Raw genomic sequence first — 14,992 nt, forward strand, 5'->3', positions numbered from 1 at the left:
CTGCATTACCCACATCCTGCATTGAGACAGACAATATTTGTGTGTCATTTATTGGTATATACTTTTATAGAAAGGTCATCAAAACCTTTAACATTTCTTTTGTCAATGCAAACATTTAGGGTCCATGACTGCTGAGTCTACACCTAATCAGAGATAAGTGGTGGTTAAATGCTTTAACTAGTTTAATGCTTTAATTAATTGAATGACATTTGGGGGAAAACACCAATAAGCTGAGCATTGCTGTTAAAGGAAGCTACTGAGCGGAGAAACCATTTTGATCATTTTCTGCTTAAGAGCGTGACCTTTAATTTTAAAATATAGTGTATACTTGGATCAAAGAGCATATTCTTAATTTCACAGCCAGCCTTTTCTGATTTACTCCACAACTTGCTTGTTCAAGTATTTTATTTCTGATATGTAATCCACGTTCACTGTGGAATGAGTAATGAGGTTGCCACAGCACACATGCCCCAACAGCATCGATGCTTGGTGCACTTTAGCATGACGGACTCACTGCTGGGTTTACAGCTTTTGCAAATTTAAAGTATCTCTTCTAAACCTGCCACATTAATTTCACGTAGAACATATGCGTGTGCAACATCCCAGTCCAAATCACGAAGCAGTGCAGAGTTGATCGCTCCAAATGATCCGCAGTGTGTCGGTGTGTGCGTGAGTGGTTGTCTGTCTCTGTGTGGCCCCTGCGATGCGCATTTGGTGTGTGCCCCGCCCCTCGAAGTAAACACCCGTGACCCACAAGGTTCACAAGAAACACTCGTATCAAAGAAGAGAGCACAACGATGAAAGGTGCGACAAAGCACAGGTGGCTAGTTGGATGATGCTCGGGCGTTTGTACACAAAAGCTCGTTCATCATCCGAGTCAAAACTTGTTCTTACTTTGTGTTGGTAAATCGATTTGTTGGTGAAAAGAGGCGTTTGAAACCGAGTTCCCACTGTACTGTGTGTATGACGACTGAAGCCTCCTCATCTCGGTTGCCTTCCATGAATCTGTTCTGAAAGCTGCTTTCAGCTGCTACTGGTTGGAGGAAGTTTTTTCTGCAGAACAGACTGAAATGGGTCAGACTGAAGCTTCTTCGAGTATGAATGTGGTCAACATGACAGCCTGCAGGTAGATGTGTAGACATCAGCCTGCGGTCTGTGTGCCTCACTGGAAATTACTACTTGTTAGTTGCAGTTTAAGGTCAAGAATGTAAATTTAATTTCCTAATTTTTGCCCCTTAATCTGTGTATGTGGGGAAAAAAATTATAATCAAGTTTTAATCAAGAGAAAAAGAGCTCTGGTTCAACTCTGTCTCCCTCTTTCCCACTGTGCCACCCACACACTGCTCTGTGTTTCTATTACGCAGCTTCTCATTGTCCAATGTGGACTTAACAACTTGGTGAAAATGTTTTCTCGCTATTTAGACTCATTTTTAAACTAGGATTTTGCATTATTCTAAAATGTCCTGGCTTTTTTTGTACTCCACACTAATTAGAATCAAAGATTAAACATAGTTGGTTGTTGGCTGGGCCAATGGCACAGCAAATGTTCTCTCCTGAGATTAAGGACTTATTTGTCATCTGAATTGTGACATAAATCAATGACTATGGCTCTGATGCATGAGCCATAGTTGTCATTAGACAGTAGTCGCACTCTGGTGACGTGCTACGTCTCTTAATAGTTGGTTATATAATGTGTGCAGTTTTAATAGGTTTGTTGCATCAGTTGCAAAACCCATAAACAGATTGCACCAGGAAATATAAATTTGCTTTTGTATTTTTGGTTCTAAGAAATAGCATATTGTCCATAACCCAGTATAGCTACTATACTGAAGTCTGTGGAGTTACATTTGTGTTAATGAAATGTGCGAATTATAGAGTGTGACAGACACTGGTAGTGAAAAGACCGGATGGAAGTTTTGTACAGACGGCAACTAACACAGTGCCATATGTCACTTCTGTTTTCTGTCTAAGCTCAAAGTACTTCAGCCCAGCGTCTTCACAGCATTAAATGGAGCTCTGTATGTGCCTGAAATGCTTTCCACTGAACACAAGCAGAAGCAGTGAATGAGCTTATGTGATTTAAATCTCAACTATGAAGGCTGCTGTTGTGCTGAGCTGGAAGAATATCACAACAAATAAAACTGCTGCGCTATCATACACAGTTTGACCCATCAAAGGGATTATATAAACTGCTCTAAAATGAAAATCCCATCGCTCCTACTTTTTTTGGGGGGGGGGGGGGGGATATTTTTGTTTGGGTAAGGACTTTATGCTACATAGTAGGTTGAGGACATCTTTGTCTCATGTTTTTTAATGTGGGTTGTTCTTATTTTGGAAAATACTACTACTACTGCTAATACTAAAATACTATGAGTCACAGCGTTAAATGTATCATTTAGTTGATCCGAAGCGTGCAACAAGCAGCTCTGGCACAATATCAGGTGAGAAAAGAATCAAGAAATTCATCCGTTTAACACAGAAAACACCGACCCGTCTCGATCACGCCTTTTTTTGTTCACACCTCCCACAGCAACGGTGCCATATTGCTTCTCCAGTACAGTATGTGTTTTTAGATAAACATGCAGGATTGTGCAAAAGACTTAAAACTGAAGATGGGTCAGCGACATTCAGCAATGCTTCGTTAGCAGTGAGGTAAAATGGATCAATCATTTGCCATCCTTATTACATGTCCTTTGTTTTCACTGTCGCCGTAGTTTGATTATATTTCTGGCTGATTCTCTTCTTCCTTGAGCTCGTAGCTAGCTTCAGTTTGCCTTGAAAAACTAAATCTTTTGGTTGTGAAGAATCTCACACATTCTACATCATCAACATGTCATACCTCATCTTATCCTGCCGCATCAAGTTTGCACAAATCTCTGATTTAGCACAGTAATTACTCCAATTATGTCTTCAATAATTCTTTAAAGAACAGTCCCATTTTGAACAGGCAGTGTAAAAACAGCAACACATTGAGTATTTGATTTGATATACATTCCCAGTGTGGCTCACGCTGTAAGCTCACTGGCGAAACTGAAAAGATAAGAAATAAACTAGGAATGTAATGATGAAAAATTAAAGGTTAAAACAACTCTAGCCCTGCAAGCTGCTGGCAAGGCAAGTTAGTGATTTCTTTTTATACTGGGGCGGCGTAAAAATTAACATTAACCACTAGGGAGGGATGCATTACACCAGGTTATAGCAGTCCATTTGTAGTCCCTGACCTACGGGCACTTTAGAGTCTCCAATTCACCCATGTTGCATATTTTTGGTGGAGGGAGGAAGCCGGAGATCCCCGGAGGGAAGCTATGCAGACACGGGAAGAACATGCAAGCTCCTCACAGAAAGGCCCCAAGCTTATTTGGATTTGAACTTGAGAACGTCTTGCTGTGAGGCAACAGCACTATCCACTGCACCACCACACGCTGCACGAGGTCGGACTTAACCTGTCGCTTAAGAGCTCCTACTGTGAAGGAAGTATCTGCATTATAAAACAAAAGTCATTCAAGTTACAAGATTAAACCGAAAGATGTTTAGGATGTATAAATATTTGTTCTGGTAATCAGTCATGTGTTGTTTATTTTAATAGAATAGATTTAGTTTGCCCTCAAGCCTCTGATTTTCCAGTTAATGACTGGCTCATTAATTTAGGAAACAACACAAGTATGATAAAGAACATTCCTTTGAGCTACTTGGAGAAGAACCAAAACTAATTCTGCTGCAGTTCTGAGCAGAGGTCTTGACACTAATTTGTACTTTTATATTGACACTAAACACGCCGTGACTCTATCTTTAACAATGTTTTCAAATTGTAGCGTTGTTCAGCCTGTTTTATTTTCATTTTTCAATGAGAGATATTGATGTGTACCATATCCCAGACATTTCAGTGACGCGTGTCTTGACAGAAAGTCCAGGCAGAAAGCTGAGAGCAAACTGTGGGATTCTCTCCTGCTGTCAAGGAGAGGGGAATGGCCTCCATTGAGGATTTGAAGGAAACCCCTACTTGTTTCCTAACTTGTCAAACACAGAGACTGTGTTAACATGCTTTGTTCCAGCCCTACTGCACAACCCCCTCCTCTGCACGAGCACGCCCCTCCTCCACTACCGTACCCCCCCCCCCCCCCCCCTTCAAAGTTGAGCAAACCTACATAGTAGAAGCACACAGACCTTGGCCCTGATTTCCGTGCAGTGGAGAAGCCGGGGGGCCCAAGGGACACTCGGGTTACCAGCATCAAACCCTGCAGTATTAGCAGGGCATCATGAAATAACAGCCGGCCATCTGGAACCTATGTAGACACCATTGTAGCCTCGCTGCATTCAATCAAACTGACCTCAATTACGTGTTATTTGTTTCTTCTTTTTTTTTATTCGCTTCTTCCATCGCCTTCAGATCTTTCCGGCATGTATTAATATATCTCCTAACATACTGTGTTGTATCCAGCGCGATGCTGAGAGGTTAGGTTTTCTCATTACTTCATCGACTGACTCTGTGTGAGCGTTCTCATTAAACTTTAAGCGAGTCCAACTCATGAGGCTTCAGGAGAGAGCAGCTTAAGTGCAGAAGGACGAAGCTTGTCTTTGTGCTAAAGAGATGCTGTGCGGCATGTCGGCCTAGGAGTGGATGTTTTTCAGTGGGGCCTCTTGCTCATGCTTTAGTGTGGTCTGTCTTGACCCCACTTAAACAGGAGACAATGAGCACACTTTATTTGGTTACGCTAAATTGTCCGTATGTGTGAGTGTGTGTGTGTGAATGATTGCCTGTCTATGTGTGGTCCTGCAATGACCTGGCGGCTGCTCCAGGGTGTACTCAGCCTCTTTCCCGAAGACTGCTGGGATAGGCTCACTGACAGACGCATTGCATTGTACTTTCCAGTGTCTCATTCATTCAATGCTCAACCAGTTAAATGCTTTTAATATGAATCTATAGTAAGCAGTTAACTTTAATTTGTCTTTTTTTTTTCTTGAATATCACCAAAGACATTAAATTACTAATTATTGTAATTGTATATACATTCAAATACTGTAATCAATTGTCATGACAATAGCGGTGTTTTTATTGTGTTTCCTGCTACCTATCATTTGTTGGTGCTACAAATGGTTGCATCAGGCACTTTTTGAAGGAAAATATGTGAACAAAATAAAATGGAAAACCTGTAGCCGTCAGTTGACATTGAAGATTAAATACATTACCAGAGAACAATAAACTGCAAATAGTGTTGCAGGAGCAGCGGTGAATCCTAACTCATCTCCATTATGTGCATGCGTTTTTACATTGCAGCAAGATTGCACTGTGAAATATGCATCCATTTGGACCGTGAAATAGTGGTGTGTTAAAAAATATGCAAGGCGGGGCATCAAAACATCATGAATCACAATTATATAAATGATAAATTAAAGGATGATGTCATTTTTAAGCAAGTATTTTATTGTAAAAAAAGAACTATGTTTGTTTTGCCCTTTTAAAATGACTTCATATCAATTGGAAAAATCATCCTCTCAACCTATACAGTATGTTAGAATACAGCAAACAAGAATTTCAACTCTGAAAGTGTTTACTCCTGTATCCATTTGGTTAATAGATCCATTAAGCTGCATGGAGTAAGTGGAGTGTGGTTGCTGTGTGGAGCGCAGAATGACCCGTTAATTCTGGGTAATTTATTACCCTGGGTGTCGCTGCATGGAAAGGAGCTCCTGACAGATTCTGTCTCAGTGGAATTGTCCTTAGCCATGCTTCCATGGGCATTGCATGCTTAGCAGTCTCTCCAGCATGTGGTCCTGACATCCAGTGATGCAAGTGTGATGTAAAACCTGTGGTGCGGGAAAACAACAGTGAGGATGCATATAGTCTGGCATTATGTCGGACTAGTCTTTGAAGGTAGGAGGCTAAAAGCACACCTGTGTAGAAGGAGACTTTAATTTAGCCACCATTCTTATGGGCACTTGCTGGCTGTCATATGGTTTTTATATTTGGAAGTATCCTTTTCTGTCTTGTACCGGGCCCTGATTAGATCACGGATGCTGATTGTGGCCGAGAGCTGTGGCGATCAATCTTCATTTACACGGAGGTTAAAATGTATATATAGGAGGATTCAGTGCCCCGCCCTGATAGATAAATGAAAGGTCATTTCCCTCTCATGCATTGACAATCAAGATGACAGAAAAAAAATAACCAGGGCATACACACATCTTTGATTTTCCTCTGCTGTTTTGCTTTCATCACATTTAGCATTGGGCCTTTCACTGGGGAATAAAAACTGCATTAAAGACTCAGAGTAGATAAGCGGAAAAAACACTTGCACAGGCATTTGTGCACTAAGATTTTCACCAGCCTCAGCACTGTCTAATGTTCAGCCATAGGGATCAGGGAGTGCAGACTTCTGGTGCTTTAGAGGCAGAGGAAAAGGATTGTGCTGGTCAAAACAGCACTGCAAGCTACCCATCAGCCATTTCATGTTGGGCTCATTTAGGGGCAAATCAGCATACACCAATTCACAGAGCCTCGGGAAAATCCTGTCTGGATTCCCGTCTCCACTGTAGCACTGAAAGGATGTGCATCATTCTTCTTGCTCTCTTTTTTTATATGCCGTTGTGATGCTCTGTTTTCCGCTCTAGAAAACAAGCTTTTTATGTTTACAGTTAGGACACTGCAGCAGCCACGCCTTTTAGACGTAGCATGCAGTTGGTGCTGTCATGAAGTTGATGATGAAGCTACGGAGCGTTTCGCCCCCACCCAGAGGCTGCCGAGATGCGAGATGTGGGAGGTGTGTAGTTGTCAAAGCAGGGCTTGCAGAGACGAGTCTGTTAAGCACTTAGAGTAAGATCATTTCCATGTCGGAACCCTCTGCCGGGCTTTGCTGTGTGTGCTGATTTTTTTTTTTTTATTGTTGATATTGAACAGCCAATAGTCCGACTCCTACGGTCTCTAACAAATGGCTCATGCTTGCTGGTTGTTGTGCATCATTTTATGAAGCGCTTCTGATATTCTCGTTTTCAAGTTCATCGTGTTAGCTAGTCAGAATCCGAATACTTTATTAATCCCAGAGGGAAATTCTGTCAGCAGCATTGCTCAACTCAACAAATAATTACCTCCGGCGAAGCAGAGGTTATGGAATCGCCGTCGTCTGTCTGTCCATCTGTCCGTCTGTCTGTCTGTCTGTCTGTTAGCAAGATAACTCAAAAGGTTCTGGACGGATCTTGATGAAATCTGAAATTTTCAGGAAATGTTTGGTATGTTACCAGGAACAGATTATTACATTTTGGTGATGATCCAGAAGAGATCCTGGATTCTGGATCTTGAAATTTTCATTAACATTGCAGTCAAAATGTGTTCCTCAACATCTCGGTTGATTATTGACCGATGTTTATGCAATTTCACACTGTCATGTAGGGTGGGGGCCTCTATCTCAACATCGGATTTTATCCGGATCGGAACCAGATACTCATATTTAATTTTAACATTGAAAACCCCATTTATGGATTAAAAAATCAGGTCCGATTCATGTTTACTTTTCATGGTTGGCGTCTAAAGATGCCAAGAACAATTTAGAACCTTTTGGTGATGATCCAGATCACCATGTGGACGGTGAAAATCCAATTATGGGAGAATGAGCTGCTCGGCGGAGGTCTGCGCTCTCTGAGTGCTTTTTTAGTTCATTTTGCAAAGCCCAACTAAAATCCTTATTATTGCTGTTGAAAGGAAACCTAATTACTTTATGTGACTGGTTGATGTTTTTTTTATTCCCCCTCCAAACAGGGCATATAGGACTCCTTTTGTCTGTCCATCTGTGAATACATTCTTAAAAGGAAATAGTTTATCCACACCTCTTCAAAAGCAACTGGACTGAATTCAGCGAAATTCCACACACCTGGTAAAGACCCGAAAGGTGTGCAGCTTATTGGTTTCTCTAATTGCCTTGTGTTTAACTTTTTTGATGTCTTTGAATGTAGACAATTCTTCGGTACTTCTGCTCACTTTTAAGGGGTTTGCTAAACATATATCAGCACATCTTGAAGTCTTCCTGTAGTGGGGGCATCTATACCCTTGAACTAAAATGTTCGATCTCTTTGAAACACATATTCTGCTTCCCACCTTTAGGATTGTTTTAGAAAGCTTTTAAAGTGGAGCATTTAATAATCCAGCAGCATAACAGTACTATGCCAGTTGATTTGTGGGGAATTAATCTAACCATTTTTGCTATTGGACTTGTCTTCCTAATCCAGCACACAGGGACAGATTTATACTGGGATAATTTACTGTTGGATTATACACCTGTGTCAGATTGATCTCTGTTTCATTCTCAATCAGTGAAAGTGATATTGTGTGTGTCTTGTCTGTCCAGCGAAGTTCTAAACCAATGTGGCGACTGTGGTCGCTGACGGCCAAAGTTTTGTTTTTCAAAACAAAATATGAATATGTAAAATCAAATCTTTCATTGTTTCATGTAATTTCATTCTAAAATTGAATTTGAACCCTTAATTGACAGCCTTGCAAAACTGAGAGAAAATATTCAGATGAAATATGCTGTAGATGATGCTGGATGTTGTGTACTGTGTATACAGGCTTCATCTGTAGTCTGTTCTGTCCGGCGTATGGAAATGTAAGTGATTTACATGGTTATTTGCATATTGGGCAGGGTAGTGAAATTCAAACACAAGTGGTCACTTGAGACACATTTGAGTCAAATTACGATGCAGTGAGTCAGCTGAAATCTGGTTTAGACACAGTCAGGTTTTACTGTAATGTTTACCTCTGCCGAGACGATGTGGGGGTTATGTGATCGGCAGCGTTTGTCTGTCTGTCTGTCCGTCACACTGTTAGCAAGATAATTCTAAATGTTCTGGATGGATCTGGATGAGAAATGTTGGGAATGTTACCAGGAACGGATGAATGCATTTTGGTGACGATCCGGAAGAGATCCTGCATTCTGGATCACTTAGGAATTTTTGCTAACGTTGCAGTCAATGGAGCTTCAAAATCTTCTCAGTATCTCAGTTGATTAATGACCAATGTTTATGGAATTTGACACAGTCATGTAGGGTGAGGACCTCTATCTCACCACCACATTTCATTGGATCCAGAATGACGTCTTGTTTTTATTCTACTGCATTGCATTTTCACAGTGTGTCTGGGACACTGATTGCCATGGAACCTTTAATGCATGTTTACAAAGTGTGTCAAAAATGTATTTTAATCGAATAAGAAGATTGAAGTTGATACCCCTTACATTCACAAGCATATTTAATTTAGACTGTTTGAATCAGTGATTTGCCGAATCAGTTCTATTTTAATAAGCATAAGATATTAAAATGTTAATATCTAAATTCAATGTCAGCTGCTTTCTGATCTGTAAATTCATTACTCTTCAGAATTGGCAGAGTAAATTTCTTATTTTCTGGCCACTCTCAGGGCTGAATAGAAAACTATTAAAGTGATGGTGGGAAAAAATAAATAGTCATCATCAAATGCTGAATCCCATTAAGTGAACACTTTTGCCAAATAAAAAAAACATTATAATAATTTAACTTTAAAAAACTAAATGAAAAGGCTCCAGCAACACCCGTGACCTGCAAGACGGATAAAGCGGCTGCAGGTAGTCTTGTCTACAAGATGATGGATGGATGGATAATTAAAAAAGCTTGTCAGGTAGCAAATAAATGTATTTGTGATCATTGAAAAAATGGCAACTGTGGATTCATGCTCCAGTGTAAGGCTGCATGTATTAAGCGCTCAGTGTTAATTTTTAAATGCGTCTACTGAATTCTTTAAGTCATACATTTAAGAAATGAATCAGCTTTTTATGGAATGAGGTTTGCGAGCAGAGCGAAGGCTGGATTATTATGCAACAGCACTGAATAGCAATTCTCAGCACACTGCTAATATTTGACGGATAGCGCGGGGCTATTTGCATTTCCATTGTTCCCAAATAACAGGGGACATCCAAAATGGCTGTCAGAAATCTTACACTGTCACATGAAGGAACTGTTGGATATATTGTCTGCAGGAGTTCAAAGAGACCAGAGCTTACTAGCTGATCATGCAGCAGACGTCAGCATGAAGTATGTGTAAGAGTTGAAAACAATCTAAACAGCACTGACTCCTCATACGGATTGAGTTTTGTGTCCGTAACCTTTGTTAGCTATATAAATAAAACCTATTTTTACGCCGGCACTAACGACCATACAGTTTTATTTTTATCTGCTCTGACTCTGTCTCTGTGCAGACAGTGAAGGTAAATTAATTTTTGTCTGTTGACCTATACACGTGATGGACCATACTGTCAACAGCGATTATTCGGGACGTTGCTTCTGGAAACAGTTTTCTGTTGGATCCTGTTTGCGTGACTTCTATTTTTTTTTCTGTAAAAGCAATTAGTATTTTGTGAAACTTTGAGACAAATATAAACAGAATAACCAAGATATTTCAAAACCTGACATGAAATGAAATTCACTCAGTTATAAATGTTCTTTTTTTTGGTCGGTGATTCTAGTGATTCAATCTTCTGTGCCTGAGTAGGGTCGTGAGTTCTTTTTCTGTAAGGGATTGAGGAGCAGTGCCTAAGAGTACCGTATTTTCACGACCTTATGGCGCACCTGCTGATTCGCCGCAGTCTCATTAACAGCTGATTTTTCAGTATTTCAAACATACAAAGGGCGCGCGGATCAAAAGGCGCCGCATGATAGGTGCGCAAAATAAAGCAGGAGCAAAACTGAGCTTGGTACTCACATCTTTAATCGTCATCAATCAAACAAGCATACTGGTGCGCGTTTTAAGAAATAGAGCCGGAGCAAAACAGAGTCATTAATCAAACCCATCAAAGTCCTCATCCTCTGTTTCTGTAGTGAACAGCAGCGCTAGATCTCCGTCAAACATGCCGGCCTCTTTCTTCATTGCCAGTCACTTTCCGTGCGGCGGCGTCGGCGCCTCGGAAACGATGCGAACAACAATGCTAGCAGACAGTTAGCCGAAGCAGCTACAATCCAGTCAAACTGTGGCGCTGCACTGCCTTCCACTCTGAGTGGAACTGTGGTCTCCTTCTGTCGTCCAGCGCTCCCACGCAGCCCACAGTTTAACGTTGAACGGCTGGAGTTCTTTGGTTAATCCACCGGGGATGACGATGTTAAGCTAGCTTGCTAGTTAGCCCGTTAGCGCGTTAGCGCGCTGGCTTGCTTCACTCCGGTCTAGACCGTATCGGTGAGATCGCCGCGCACGGAGTCGCAGATCTCAGGAGCCGAGTTGCTGCAAGTCGTCTTCTTGCTTCCTCCTCTTCCTCCATTGATTCATTAATGCTGGATTCTCTCCCCGCTGCTCTATTCCCGTGTTCTGCTGCGGGACCGGCAGCCACTTCCGTCAACACGCCATAATAGTTTACTGTGGTGGAGCGCGTCGCGTATCACTCCGCCAGGCGCCTGACTGAGTCCGCCTTACAACAACAAATAGGCCGCGCGGACCAATGGACGCGCTGCACATTTTGAAAAAAATCTAAGACTTTTAGGTGCGTCCTATGGGTGTGAAAATACGGTAATACTACCATGATTCTCCTAAAATAATTTTTTGACAACCTTTTGACCACAAAAGAGTTATGAGGGCGAGTGATTGAAATAATTTATCTGTGAAATGGGACACCACTCGTCACGTCACCTGTAGATCATTTATGTTGTGGTTAAGATAATGATCACAGACAGCAGAAGTGACAGTACTGGTTTATGAGAGTCGTGTGGATAAAGTGTAAATTGCGTTTTTTCTAAAGTGTGCGTTACAATGATCCAGTTGCATTTTCATTTTCATCTGCATTAATCAGGCAAAATAACATTTATGCACTTCTTGTAGCGGAATGGTAGCAGCTTTCTTTTAAAATGCCTCTTTTTTTGGAAAATGTTCCGGGATTCTCTATTACAATCTTCTACCCCTCCGATTTGAATCCACATCTGAAAGCACTCCATTTGAAGGGCCATCTGGAGGGCTCGATGAACCACTACCCCTCAGTACCCTAAAGAAACAGGACACAGGAACACACATAATGGGTTTGGGCCAAGTGCTAGGACTAAGAGGGAGAATTGAGACTGGGACATACTCACAGGACACATGACTCACTCTTGCCTCTAATTTGATGGTAATCGATCAAGTAATAAAAACTTCTTGCAATGTTCAAAGATTCAAAGAATTAAAAAAAAAAATACTGACTCAAACCCTTCAGTCAGACCCCCCCGCCCCCTCCCTGAGTGCATGCCAAACTCTCATACATAGTGTCATCAAAATGCAGTCTGTAGTTTAAGTGTAAAAGACAGACAGGCTGGTGAAAACATAACCTATTGGGTGGGGTTTTATGGTCTAGGCTTTTCTGGATAATGAGCATTAATGGTAGACTAATAAGAGACAGGTCACCTAAAGGGTGACCTCTGCACTCAAGCTTGTTTGGAAATGGAATCACTTCAGTCTTGTGGAGAGGGCCTCTTTTAAACCGACAAGAATTTCAGATTGATTGTTGTTGCTCAATATTCTGGTGAATTTCCTGCCATTTAGTTAAATAGTGGATAATTCTTCTCATGTTAGCGGCCATCAATATCTGTAGCACGGGATATGAAGATGACTGGTTTTCTGAAGCCTTTAATAAAGTTCAGCTTTGAGAACATTTCCTTCCTTGTGAATCTCCAGAAATATCGTAAGAGCTTGTTCTAAATTCTAGCCAGCTGCTGGAACAAGTAGAAAAAAATAGAAAAAACATCGGAACATCTCGTTCTCATTGATCTGTCAAACTTCCGTTCGCAAGCGATTCCTGCCAAGCAGAAAATTGTGACAATAGAGATAGTACAGGAAGTGTTAAACATAAAACACATACCATTTACAGTGTCCACCCTTTGATCCCGGGAGGGGGGGGGTTTGAATCGCGAATGGATTCGATAACCTTTGGCCCGGTGTTTTCAGGACCGCTGCTTTATTTTTTTATTTTCCCGTATTTACAGATCAATACGCTGTACTTCTCAAAAATCAGATTGCACTGATATCAAGTACTTTATACATTTTCCAAGTTTATAAAAATCACAATACCATATAGAGGTATCTAAACAAGTAGGTTGAAATGTTCTGTACTGTCTGAACATAGGGGTGTCTCAGCATACCTGTACCACAGTGGTAAGCTGGTAAAACACACACAGGTATTTCATAACAGTCCATTATGTGAGCATTTCAGCATAACACTAATAATATTTTGCAGTATCTGGCCAAGGTCAGGGGTGTACATCAGTACATGAAGTTCTAGTAAATAGACTGCTTCTCCCTGTTATTTACCAGGCTTTACTGCAAGACATTATTCAATTGGCTGCTCCCTCTGTCAGGACTAAACCTTGAATTGCTTAGAGTGATTAGCAGCAGGGAGCGTGCTGCAGCAACGGTCTCAGGCTACTTTGTGTCTCTAAAGGCTTTTACACATTCTGTTTTATTCACTGGCGGGGCTTGCTTTTGATCCCGGAAGGGGGCGGCTGCTGAAATGCTGCCCCCCCATCACCGTCACTCCTCCCTTCCCCAGCTTGCATAAGCGCTTCAGAATTCAGGTCTGTTTGGCAATCCATTCAGCCCCCCCACCCTATCTAACCAAGTCCTTTTTCCTTCTACTGAAAGCACACCTTTCTATTGCCCAAGCAAGGTTTTCTATAGAGCCAAGCCATGTGAAAAAGCTCTAGAATAGAAGTAAGTGGTGCTTGTATGGAGCTTTCCTTGCGCTCAATGGACGTTGTAGACAATGTTCTTGATATCTGCCCAAATTTCTTCTCAGCTGAACTACAGGCTACTTTTTTGTGTCCGTGCATGTCTGCACTGTTGTGCAGATTAAAAAAATAAATAGATGGAAATTTATTTTGAAGGTGTATTCTGATTTCTGATCATTTAGAGTTTCAGTGGTATACCCTTTTGACAATATCAGCAGATAATTATGTACCTTGTATTTATGGTACATATTGAATTCTACTATGATATGTACATTTCAGCCCTGCCTTTCTTGTTTATTATAAGATTTGTTTGTGTTATAATCATTAAAGTGTTTAAGAATATCCAAAAAAATATATTTATTTGGAACATTAAACAGGAACGCAGTATGTGTCAATCTTATTGATAAAATTGGTGATAGCAGTAAGTACAGGGGGTCGTCGACGTACGACTACAATTGGTTCCGTGGGTTTTGTCCTAAACCAACGGTCGTAAGTTGGCCCAAGTTAAATTACCGTAAGTATATTATGCTGCGTCAGGATTCTGTAGATGAGGAGTAGAAAGAGACAATTTCCTCGTGGGTGAGATCGCAAAAACTGTCGTAGACTGGACATATCGTAAAAAACACATGCCGTAAACCCACACGAGTGCGGTCGTAAAGTCGAAAGTCGGATAAGTTGTAAGTCAACGACCCCCTGTAATGAAGTATTTCAGAGACATGTGTTTTATGATTATCTTGTGTTATACTCCAGGGGATTAATCAGATTGTTCATGTATGCTGTTCGTCTGTTTGATGCCTGAACATGTTTGTTGCTATTTAGTATTGGAGTCTGAGTGCCAAATCCACGAAACATAAAGAGCAGAAAACAGTTAATTATCATAGAAAACAGGGTTGTGTGCAGAGCGAAGGCTAGATTTATATGCAGCCACGCTGAACAGCAATTCTCAGCACACTGCTAATTGTTTGATGGATAGTGCAGAGCCATTTGCAATTATATTGTGCCCCAGACACCTCCCACGTGTTAAGGTCTCGTATGTAACCAACTCCTGATACTAAAGCAATGGACCCAGCAAAAAAACCTTAACAAGTGTTTCAACAGGGGCTTCTGTAACCAGCTGTTTACATTGCGGGTGGTTGCTTTTATGGGTTGGTTTGATGGATTTTTTTGTTTTTAAGAGGCCATCAAGTCTGCTCACATTTTCACGACTTTTGTGTTACTTGGGGTTTGAAGAAGTGCTGATTATTCAGTGCGAAATGAAAATAATCTGATAAAAAAAAAAGGGAACTCATTTTAT

This window comes from Brachionichthys hirsutus, chromosome 11 (assembly GCF_040956055.1).
Source record: "Brachionichthys hirsutus isolate HB-005 chromosome 11, CSIRO-AGI_Bhir_v1, whole genome shotgun sequence".
NCBI lineage: Eukaryota > Metazoa > Chordata > Actinopteri > Lophiiformes > Brachionichthyidae > Brachionichthys > Brachionichthys hirsutus.